Source organism: Palaemon carinicauda, chromosome 8 (assembly GCF_036898095.1).
Source record: "Palaemon carinicauda isolate YSFRI2023 chromosome 8, ASM3689809v2, whole genome shotgun sequence".
NCBI lineage: Eukaryota > Metazoa > Arthropoda > Malacostraca > Decapoda > Palaemonidae > Palaemon > Palaemon carinicauda.
Window position 1 is genome coordinate 27,124,698 of NC_090732.1, and position 12,499 is coordinate 27,137,196.

General features: G+C 41.6%; 1 pseudogene; it reads right to left on the reverse strand.

Moving 5' to 3' along the window:
- Positions 1-8,341: 8,341 nt before the first annotated feature.
- LOC137645159 (uncharacterized) lies at positions 8,342-10,253 on the reverse strand (annotated as a pseudogene).
- Positions 10,254-12,499: the final 2,246 nt, after the last annotated feature.

The window sequence follows — 12,499 nt, forward strand, 5'->3', positions numbered from 1 at the left end:
GTAAAATTTACGGTCGTATGTATTTCTGAAAATACGGCTGAGAACCGTTTATTTTTTACGGAGAATTTCCGATTAAAATTAGTTTTTTTTTTTTTACTTTTCAACAGCGTACCTTTAGAAAAGTTTGGAAGAGATATATTGCACCTTATGTCATGTCAGCAATTTCTAACTGTATGTTAAACGAAGAAAATAGTTTATAAACAGAGTATAAGGAAATTAAAATAGGAATTTTCACAGAGCCCCTGGTGATCGTTCACGGAACCATAGGGTTCCACAGAACCCTGGATGAGAATGGTTCAAGGCTGAGTTTCCGGGTTACAGCAACAGTTATTTACAAACTGTTAGACAACGTCTCCAATATTTTTACTTACAATAGCCATGCAACACTTTCACGAGAGATTTTTTTCGTCATTCTCTTCATACATTCCCATAATGGCTTCAACAGACAATTCAAGTATCTTTGCATTTCCCAGTCCCAAAACTTCACACTTACTGATATTTACTCTTAAATTTCTACTCTTGCTAATAATTTCCATCTTTAGTGTCTTTTCACTCTTCATAATCATCTCAGTACTGTCTATAAACAGGATCCATTCAACCTACTATTTATAACCTACTATTTACAATTCACTTTTTTTTCTTATATATTGGCACATATATTCTGCCTTCCCATAACAATCCTCTAAGACAGATTTTCAACAGGCACACTCTCACATCGAATCACTCCGATATTTTGCATATTTGTTTAGTTTATATGCAATGGTTCATGATGTTTCAGTGATTTTTTAGATATATAGAATATTCACTTTTGCAAAAGATGTACTGAACATTTATGTGAGACTGTCTACTGCAGGTTTATTATTGAATTGGGTCACTAATTATGTAATTAGTTACCGTGTAAATAGAAAAGAAGAGAAAAAAAGGATAGCGAAGGTTATATTTTGCTTGCATTAAGATAATCATTATAATAAGGTCGGTGTTCTACATTAACAGTTTTTACTCAGCTTTGCAAGGATGATTGCAACCGTAGGACCATTGACTTGCCCATGACCATAACATTGTCCATTTAATACTAGCCCAAAACAGTAAATTGTTTGTTTCTTATTTACGCCAAACATAATTATTGTTTGCATTTTAGTCATATTTCAAATTAAAACAATACAGTAAGTTTATAACTTTACCTATTTTTGGTTTAAATTCTTTGACATTCTTATTATCCATTTTTGCGTTAACTCTCTTAATCAAAGGGAGAATATGTAGTACGATTTACAAAGGTATTCTATGTAAGACACGTCAACGAAAATTTAGCATGTAAAAGCAATCCAATGACCTTCATATGAATAGAAATAAATGAATAAAGAGATTCGGTCTGGAAGAAAAATAAAATCCAGCAAATCCTTTATCTATTGACTTTGCTTAAATGCTTTCCCCGAGCTTTCTTGGGTGGCGTTCTCTTCGGAAGCTTCCACTTCCTTTATCAAAAGAACTTTGGCAAAAGAACTTGCTGAAGGGACTAGGTCACATACCAACAAAGGGAACATGAAAACGCGAGCACAACAAGACGGAAAGTTTTTGCCTAACATCGAGAAAGATCCAAATGCATTAACAGATATTCTTAGGATCTTCAGCTACTACATCAGCATCATATGTATTTCATAGATGTATTAATTGTTATAATGCTTATATCGTGATCTTAGACATTCGGTTTAGTTTTTAATACTTTATCGCTCTTAGCTCTATTCAATTATTCTCCCACGTTGTCTGTCTATCTTTCTATTTAAGAAACTATTTCAACTGTCCCCGCCTTAGAAAAAGAATAAGAACGTTCACTTACTTTATATATTCCTGGATACAGCAAATGGAAAACTATACTGTAATTTCGAGGAAAACGGGTTATAGTGAAGAACTGAAACTGCAAGGTAAATGAATTTGCACTTTTTTAAATTACATTTTTTTCCACCGTTTTTATCAAAGGGGATTTCACAATGCACGCTTTTGAATATGGTAAATGTTTAACAATGACAGATATATTAAGCCATATGAAGTCTTTCTACCCATAAAATTAGTTACGTATCTTATACACGAGTTTTACTAGATCTTTTTTTCTTAAAGTGTTCGTCATAATGTTCAAAGTTACTGGTGGAAAAACGGATGCAAAACAGTCGACACTTTCAAGCACCAAAGACTTCTCCGGACTAGGCCTTAACCTCTGCCTAACAACTACCGCTCTTTTATCACAGAAGGACGCATTCCTTCACCGTGGCCATAGAATGATGGACCTTTGGCTTAACATGTGAAAAGCTGACGCCAACACCAGGCATGGCGAATATCAGATACCACCTCAGCAATCACCCCCGCCCCCCTGCCCCATCTCTCTCTCTCTCTCTCTCTCTCTCTCTCTCTCTCTCTCTCTCTCTCTCTCTCTCTCTCTCTCTCTCTCTCTCTCTCGCTCTCTCTCTCTCTCTCTCTGCCTCAAATTTGCTAGAAAGTCAAGAATAAGTAATACTAGCATGGGGTAAATACAATATATTTGATTGGCTCGGTAATCATGTCAAGTAATGAATGTTATAGAACATATGCACTTTCACACTGACTTATTTTTTGCATATATACGCACACACAAACACACACACATACATGTATATATATATATATATATATATATATATATATATATATATATATATATATATATATATATATATATATATATATATATATATATATATATATATATATATATGTATATATATATATATATATATATATATATATATATATATATATATATATATATATATATATAAATTTATATATATATACATCTGTATACAGTATGAGTGGAGCAGTTGGTGACAGTAAACAGGCAACGGTATTCTTGTGATGTAGGTAGGGGACCTACTACACTGACATGAATGTCGGCAAAACGACACCGAGGTTGAAGAAAGGTGTTCACTCCTGAATATGTGTGTGCTCAATCCTTAACATTCTTAGCAATGCCATGCCAAAAGAACTTTGTTTTCAGTAGCTGTGCAGTATATCGGTGAGATAGATGTGAAAGAACATGAATGAAATTGAACACCTGTCAGTGCATGGGAGCAGGTATCCATAGTCTTGATATACTAATGTCACAGAGGAGGGAGGCCTTGGAGTTTTTGAGGGCAATGCCTTTCCAACGGAGGGATGAGCAGGATATCCTATATGCTTGCCACTCTAGATCTTTTCGTTGGGGTTCTGCCAAGGCATTGTAAGTCAACACTTTGTGAATGGCAGCCAGTGAGTTTCGTCACACGGCATCGGCAATGGGATTCACATACCAAGGGAAGTGTGCAATTGTACTAATCCACGACAGAGAGATGTTGGCATTGATGGCCGGACTGTCAAATGATGACATACACCAGAAACTTGTGGTCCAGGAGAATGACGAAGGGATTACCTTCTAAGAAGTGGTGAAAATGATGGACATCCAAGTTCACTGCCAGCAATTAGCGGTCGAAGGTAGGGTATCCAGATTCCACCTTGGACAGTTTTCTACTGAATAAGGCCAATGGGAGAGGTGAGCCATTGACCACCTGCTCGAATACTGCACCAATAGCGATGTTGTTGGCATCAGTAGAGAGAAAGAAATGGGGACGTGGCACAGGAAATGTGGGAGCAGCAGCAGTTAATGGGTCATTCTTCGCATTGCAAAAGGCTGCCTCTTCAAGGGGACCACACTTCACGTGTTTTGAATTTCCCTTGAGGGAGGCATAGAGGGGGGAGGAGTGGTGGCGAAGACTGGCAAGAAACAGTGTTAACATTTGATGATGTCCAAGAATTCTTGCAGTGATTTGATGATCGAGGACGTGGTGAAGTTCTGAACGACTGCTAGTTCTCAAGAAGGGTGTGGACTCCTTTAGGAGTGATACGGTGTCCTAAGAGCGATACTTCATTAGAGACAAAGGTACTCTTATCGTACCAGACTATAAGACCGTTCTGTTGTAGGTGGTTGAAAACAATGCACAGATCATGGGAGAAATAAGTATGTCGTCCACATAACATACACAGAACGAGGGTCCCCTATGATGCCATCCATGAGGCGTTGGATAGTGGCCCCACTATAAGGAAGGGCAAAAAAGGAGTAATTGAGGTTGTATGTACTAAAAAGGGTGGTGATGGCGGTCTTGGGGATGTCTTCCATTTTCATGGGCACCTGATAATACCACTTCAGGAGGTCAAATATGGAAAAAAATATTCGCTTTATGTAAGTACAATTTCACGTTGGTGATGTTTGGGAGGGGTTAGTGATTTGGTTCTGTCTGCATGTTCAGACACCTATGATCCCCACATGGATGGCAAAGCCCTCTTTCCTCTAGGAAAAGATGTATGAGGGTGATGACCAAAGGCTTGAGGCATTTTGGGAAAGGCCCTTTTCTTTCATTTCGACAAACCTTTGTTTAACAGCTGCCAAACGATCCAGGCCAGACTCCTGTATCTAGCGAACAATGTGGGCCCTGTTGTCTTGATGTGGTGATAAAAACCATATTTAGCTGGAACCGTGAGAGTTTGGTGAAGTTCAGGGATGAAGACTTTCAGGTTTGATTTGATGAGGTGGTTGTAGGCATCCCTGGGTTCGCTAATTTAGAGAGTGAGGTCGGAGGAGATGGCTAGAAGAGGTCAACATGTAAGAGTCTGCGTTGACTAACTGTTGGTAAGCAACATCAACCAGGAGGTGGAAATGATAGAGGAAATCTGCACCAATGGTTGGCAATGTGACATCAGCAACGAAAAACTTCCAATGGTATTTGGTACTTTTGAATGATAATGTGATGGTCTCATATCCATGTATGGAGATCGAATATCCGTTGGCAGCTACTAACCGGATGTCGGCAGTCTTAAACAGACTATGTCGTGTCCTGGATAGTGGCCTGGGTAGAAGAGAACGGAAAGCACCCGTGTTTACCAAAACTCTCTGGCCTATACCTGCATCATGTAAAATGAAAAGATTAGTGATAAGGGAGGCCACTACCATAAACAATATCCTAGTTACACATTTTATGGCCATTGACAACTGTCCGCACATTTCTTAGCAGCAGCCCCGAATCTGGAGTGGTAGTAGCATATCTGTGGCCGATTGGCGTCAGTAAGGGGCTTTAGAGGTCGTTGGTTGGAGTGTGAGCGAGTGGTGACTTATCTGGGTGGAAGACAGCTTTGTCGTGGCTTCATCACATCAAGAGGTGAGCATTTGTGTCCTACCTCATCCACATCATCTTTGGACGATGTCGGCAGACTTAAACTGACTAGGTTGTGCCCTGGAGAATGGCCTTGGTAAAATAGAATGCCAAGCATCCCTGATTACCAAAACTCTCTGGCCTGTACCTGTTCCATGTAAAATGAAAAAAAAATTAGTGAGAGAGGAGGCCACTACCATAAGCGATGGCCTACTTATACGTGCCTTGGCCATTGAAGACCATTCGCACATTTCTTCGCAGAAGCTCCAAATCTTGAGTGGTAATAGCATAACTGTGGCCGAATGGCGTCAGTGCGTGGTTGTAGAGAACATTGGTTGGAGTGTGAGCGAGTGGTGGCTTATGCGGGTGGAAGACAGCTTTGTCCCTGCTTTGGCACGTCACGGGTGAGCATTTGTGTCCTACCGCATTCACATCATATTTGGTTAATGTCGAATAGTTGTCCTCTTTATCATGATTGCAGGTGTTAATGGAGATATAGAACGTGGTAAAATTGTGGTCCACAAGGGTGTCGACTTTGGTCATCAGATCCTTCATGGGTAAAATATCAACATAGGGTATGGCAGTGCCTACAGTTTTGGGTAGGTATCATACTCAGTGGGCAGGATGTTGGTTCACCTCCCAAGGTGAGCTGTCTGCGGAATGTTGCAGATGATCGATATTGATAATTTCCTTGACAGCGAGTGATGCCTTTCGGTCCCCTAAAGATTTTTGAGACAGTTGATAAGGTTTGCTATATGGGTGGATGGTGATAGTGAGTACTGCTCTAGTAGGTATGTTTTAAGGGTGTAGTATGCTATTGAGGTGTGCCCTCAGTCACAAAGCCAATCTGAGATTTCTGGGAAATTTCCTCTAGCAGTACCGCGAGAACATAGTCTACATTTGTGCTTGAATGAGTTGCGCCCTTAAATGGAAATTGGACCTTGTTGCGCTGAAACCAGGTGAATGTCTTTTTACTTAAAAGGGGTGATAGTTTCATGGGTGTGGCATTTATAGAAAAGTCAGGGTTGGAGGGTGGCATCCTCAAACAGTAAGACATAGCAGTGAGGGGAAAGTCTGGAGGGAGCTGGTCCTGCAGGGATCACCAATGTTGTAAGTGAGCCACTAAGTTATACGTGAAAGGTGAGGTGATTGCAACTGGCTTCATTTCACCTATTATGCCACCCGGACACTTGCATGACTTTCGGCCATGAATTTGTCATGGCGAGTCGTGCCATTTTGGGGCACGAATTAGGAGACGCCCACACTGTTCACGGCTAGTTCACGCATAGTTCACGATGAGTTCACGACGAGTTCACGAATAGTTCACGAATACGTGCCCATTCGTGTCCATATTGACCCAAACTGGCAAGACGAGTTCCCACATAGTTTGCGAATAGTTTGTGCATGGTTTGCGCACTTCCCGCATTGGCACGACGAGTTTCCGCAATTCGGACGGTGTCGTGCCGACTTGGCCACACCATATAAAAACGGGGCCTCTCCAACCACTGGTCATTTTTGGATTGGCTTTGGAGTAGACAACATGCTTTATGTCAGAGACACAATCATTCCAATGAAGAGAAGATACCTACAACTGGAAGCTTCTCTAGTCATTGTTGAAGAGCAGCAGAAAAGGCAGGCAGAGGCAAAAGAGCAAGAAAAGGCAACCCCACCTCGAAGAAAGACACAAAGGAAAATGTGGGTCAAGGAATGTTTAACCAGAAGGCACGACTTTGGACAGTATGAGAGTCTACTGACTGAACTCCACAAGGGAGATCAAAGAGGCTACAAAAATTACCTCAGAATCGCAGCTGGTCTGTTCCAAGAGATGGCTGAGAAGTTAACCCCTCGCCTCCAGAAGCAGTCTACCTTCATGAGGGAACCACTTCAAGTTGGACTCAAGCTGGCTGGCCCCCTCCGCTTATTAGCCACTGGATATTCCTATCAAAGTCTGCAGTACAGCTTTAGGGTTGAAGCAAGTACCATCTGTAAGTTCATACCCGAGGTGTGTAAAGCCATCATCGCAGACTACAAGGATGAAGTGCTACGCTGCCCCAAAACTTAAGAGGAGTGGAAGGAAGTTGTTGCCAGGTTCAGCTCCAGATGGAATTCCCACAACTGTCTGAGGGCTGTGGACGGCAAGCACATCGCCATAAAGAGGCCATCCAATGCTGGCTCTTACTACTACAACTATAAGGGCTTCCACAGCATTGTACTGATGGCAGTGGCAGATGCTACCTACAAGTTCCTCTATGTGGATATTGGGGGAGAGAGTGGTGCATCGGATGGAGGAACATGGAATAACTGTTCCCAGCATGATGCTGTAGAAGAGAAAATAACTGGAGTGCCTCAACCAGAACCACTCCCTAATGATGACCACCCAGTGCCCTATCAATTCGTAGGGGATGACGCCTTTGCTCTCCAAACCTGGATGATGAAACCATTTTCCCATCGGTCACAAGTCCTACGAGAACGCATATATAGCTACAGGTTGTCTCGTGCTTGACGTGTCGTTGAGAATGCCTTTGGAATTCTGTGTCAAAGATTCCATTGCTTCTTGACGACAATGCATCAGCACCCGACACCATCAACCTGATCACCATGTGCACCTGTGTCCTGCACAACCTCATCCTCATCAGATACCCACACCCAATTTCAGAAGTGGACCGCGAAGATCCGGACACACATGATCTGATCACTGGTGGATGGAGGACTGAGCGACACCTGCAGGGGCTGCTGTCTCTAACCAGCCATCATACCCAGAAGGATGTAAAGGATCAGCGAGATTGCCTTTCACATTACTACATGACCCCTGCTGGTGCTGTCCCTTGGTAAGAAAGAATGGTAGTAGCTCCATGAGCTGCATCCACAGTTGTTCCATTTTTGAAATAAAAGAAACTTTTATTTTTCGTGTGTTTTTTGTTGCCCTTTATTTTTTGGTTTCTTTTTCTTTCCTTTTTTATTTTTTCTATTTTTTTTTTCGTTTCGGGTTTTCTTTCATTTTATTTTAATGTTATAGAGAAAAACAAGTGTTTTGAAATAAGAAAGCATTTCATTAACATGAAAACAGCAAACATCAAATATGTAAAAGTATCACAGTCCAATTATTTACAAATATTTAGAAGTGTCTCATCTCAGTCAGTGTCCTTGCTGGTTGTGGTAACGCTGCGTTGGGATACCCGATGGACTGATGGTGTGTTGAGTTCCTTGGAGGTGTAGAGGGATGAAGGTGAAATGCCATCTTCTAGGTTGTTCTCGACGGACCCCGGGGTCAGGACCGGGAAGCTGAGTGGTGTCACAGGTGTCTTGAATGTGGCTGACAGCGAAGACACTGAAGGTGTTGGTGAACGAGCCTGGACAAGGGTGACTGACGATACTGAAGTTGTTGGTGAAGGAGGCTGGACAAGGGTGGCTGACGGTGCAGGTGGAATCCCTGGTTGCCACTCCGTGGTACGGGACCAGGAGGACTGGCCTGAAGACTGTAGTGACTGGGGTGGCATCCACATTACAGGTGATGGCAGACTGGCTGGAGGGTGCTGCTGAGGCTGCTGCTGCTCTGGCAGTGCCAGCAAGGTTGCTGGTTGAGGTTGATGCCAGAACTGCTGCTGCTGAGGGGGCTACTAAGGTTGATGCTGCTTTGGGCCTGGCCAGATCATGCGTGGTTGTTGATGTGGCTGCTGGAAGAGCTAACACCGCTGCCTATAGCGGTGTACAAGGTTTTGGCAGTCTATCTGGAATTCATGCCAGTAGTCCTCTGGGATGGCATACATGTGGCCTTCCAGCAGGCATGAAAAATCGTGTACGATCTTGTGCTGGCTGGTGAACGAGTGGTTGGGCACCAAGGATTCTGTTTTGGAGATGATCTGAAACATCAAACATTGTAACAATTTAGTACAGCATTTCATTGCAACATATTGCACATTCTATGTCAAAAGCAATAGAGGAAACTGGAATACAATCTGCATGTAGACATAGGGATTCTCACCTCTTGCACCACAATACCGAGGTCGCTCTAGGTTACCCAGGTGTTGGCGGTTGTGGTGGCTGTCTGTGTTGTTGGTGGGCTGGACCGCTTCCTCTTGCCCTTGCCCTTCCCGGTACTAGTAGATGCTTGGCTGTGGGAACCTGTGTACCTTACTTCCTCATCGTCTCCTTCACTGGCCGTCACTGCAGCTAACTCTGTGACAGCAAACTGGTCACTGGGGTCTGTCTCTCCCCGGACGATGTGTTCTATCAGGAAACTCCAGGTCTCCATGATCTGGTTATCATGGGCACTCCTTTGGGGCTGGCCAGCTCCACTCTTTTTCTCCTTCTTCATAATCATCCCCACTCTGGTTCTCAAGTTCTCGTAATGCTTCTTGCATTGGGCAGCAGTGGCAGGAGGCTCCAGCTGCTCTCCAAGTCGGTCCCACTGGCTGTTCTTGGCCACCACGTTGAGCCACTCCTTTTGCTTCTTGTCATACAGCTGGGGGATCTTCTTCACAAGGTCGGCTAACTTAAACTCTTCCTCTTCTTCCCAGCGGTATTCGGGGATTTCTTTCTTGGACACAGGGACCCTCTTCTTCTGCTTTCTGTTTGCCTCGTCCTCACTGGATGGCTGTTTCTGGCGTTCGATTGGATCCTGCTGTGTCTCCGGGATCACGATATCGAGACTTGATATAGATGACTGAGGAGAATTATCTCTATCAGCGGTGTCTGCCTCTGGCCTGTTGGCTTCCGGCCTTCTCCCTTTTCCTTTTGTCAGCTTGGTTTTAGGCATGTTGTCTCTATGCTGGTGAATTCTGAAATGGCGAGCAGTGTCCAGGAAGCTCTATATATACCACCACACCGACGCGAGCGCTACTGTCGCACAGCAGTCGTGAACTTCTCGTGAACTGTTCGTGCACTGTTCATGAACTGATTGTGAACTGCTCATACTATGCGCAAACTGTTCGTGAATTGCGTAAACTAGTCGTGAACTGCTCGTGCCATCAATGCGTGATGTACATGGAACCAAGGCAGTAGGAAGGTACGGCCACGCTGCGACGTGCGCATATTCATGAACATGTCGTCAACTACTCTTGAACTCGACGTGAGCTCTTTGTGAACTATTCATGGCAGTTCGTGACAGTCGTGGCATGGCACACATTGCTACGCACTGGCACGCATCCTCCTGCATCCTCCCGACTAGGTCACGACGAGTTCACGAACAGTTTGCGCACAGTTCACGACCCGGTCGCGAAATTTTGTCGAGACCAAAATTTTGAACATTTCAAAATTCTTGTCACGACCGGTTTACGTATACTCCACGCCAGTTTACGACTAGATTGCACATTGGCATGACTCGAGTTGTGCAAATGCCTGCCACAAATTTGTGCAAGGGTCACGGTGGCAAAAAAGTGAGACTCTGTACTCTAGGTTTCATGTAAAAACGTCACAAAAACTCCAACAGCCATAATCATGTAAAGCATGCTTAAAAATGTTCTGTTAACAGTGAAGAGGAGAGTTAAATATGTAAAAAAAAAAGGAAATAGTGTTATGATACAGTGTACGAGCGTGTTTGAAACACGTGTAGTACCAAGTGCATGTTTTCATCCACAGCAACATATAACTGGTTTACTTCATAACAATGGATGTGTATATTATATAATAACACTTTTTCCTGTAAAAGGTCTCTCCCACAGACATTCTTTGGCAAAGGAAAACTTTGCTAATCAGAGCATAAGACTAACGTGTCAAGTTAAGTATTGGCCATCAATGTTTCCATATATTTAATGCATCGTTTTTCTTTTGGCGATGCTAATATAGGACCTTTTTAGCTATACGAATATCAACATTGGTATTACAGCTATGAGTTACATTTTATAAGAGAGTATTACTGAGGGTAAGTTATACACAAGCACACATTATATAAAGAAACATTGATTGACTAGTATCTTCTCGCATCCAGACCGCTGATTGGTAGAGTGGACGATAGAACCGTGCTATATTGTTAACGTCTCACGTCTCTATGTATAATAACAACAAACATAAAACTATAAACCCTTAGTAAACACAAATGGTTTTCGTATTTAATCAAGATAGTAAGGATTACGCTTCCTCGCGGGTAACGAATAAAAGTTAATGTTAGGAAATAGGAATTTCGACCAACATCCCGTCTGATTTTTGGGCTAATATTTTTCATGGACAGATATGGATAGTTCTTTAACCATGTGATGATTATTTAAAAAAAATCTAGAATACAGAAGATAAACCCTTTGTATAATGAATGCCTCATATATAATCTAAATTTTAGAAAAAAAAAATAAATAATTTGTGTGGAAATGTTAAATGTTACTAAAACTAAATCTTAATTTCGACCATGGAGTCCTCTCACTCTGAATTCCTTTTTAAATCCAAGGCAATATTTTCTTCATATGGATAGGATAACTTCACTTTTATCACCAATAAGGGAAAATTAATAATCACTGAATCTATTCTCATTATTGAAGGTGATTGAAAAAAGAGACAACCAAGATAATGAAGAATAACTGTTACTAAAAGAATATCCCGATGAAAACATGGACTTGTTATAAGAAATCCTAATGCAGAAATAAAAGTTAATAAATTGCAATACAAGGAAAATATTGGTAAGCCATTTTGAGGTTGTTTGGGTATATGGAAAAGTGAAGGATTTGGAAAGGGTACAAAAATGAGCTAAGAAAGAGGCTGGTAGAAATACTTGAAGAAGGAAGAGGGTTAAATACAATATATACAGCCCAATATAGCATTTAATATGTATTTGAACTATATCCTGTTAAAAAGACCACATTCTCGGGCATCCACTTTCTTCACTCTTCTCTCACCCATGTTAATCATAATATGCATCACTAATCAGGTATTTGCATAATTAAAGATTTGTAAAAGAATTCTGAATAACTTGACAAGAAAGACGACTACTACGTATATCAATAGACTCTTTTATTATTATTATTATTATTATTATTATTATTATTATTATTATTATTATTATTATTATTACTTGCCAAGCTACAACCCTATTTGGAAAAGCAGGATGCAAGAAGCCCAAGGACACCAACAGGGAAAATAGCACGGTGAGGAGAGGAAACTTGAGGAAAAATAAAATATTCCAAGAATAGTAACATTAAATCAAATATCTCCTATATAACTATAAAAACTATATAAATGGTTTAAATCCTTCAGTAATCCCTTATTTTGTTAACAGTCGTGGGTCTACCCATCCTTCAAACTTTTACCACTGTATTATTATTATTATTACTATCCAAGCTACAACCCTAGTTGGAAAAGCAAGA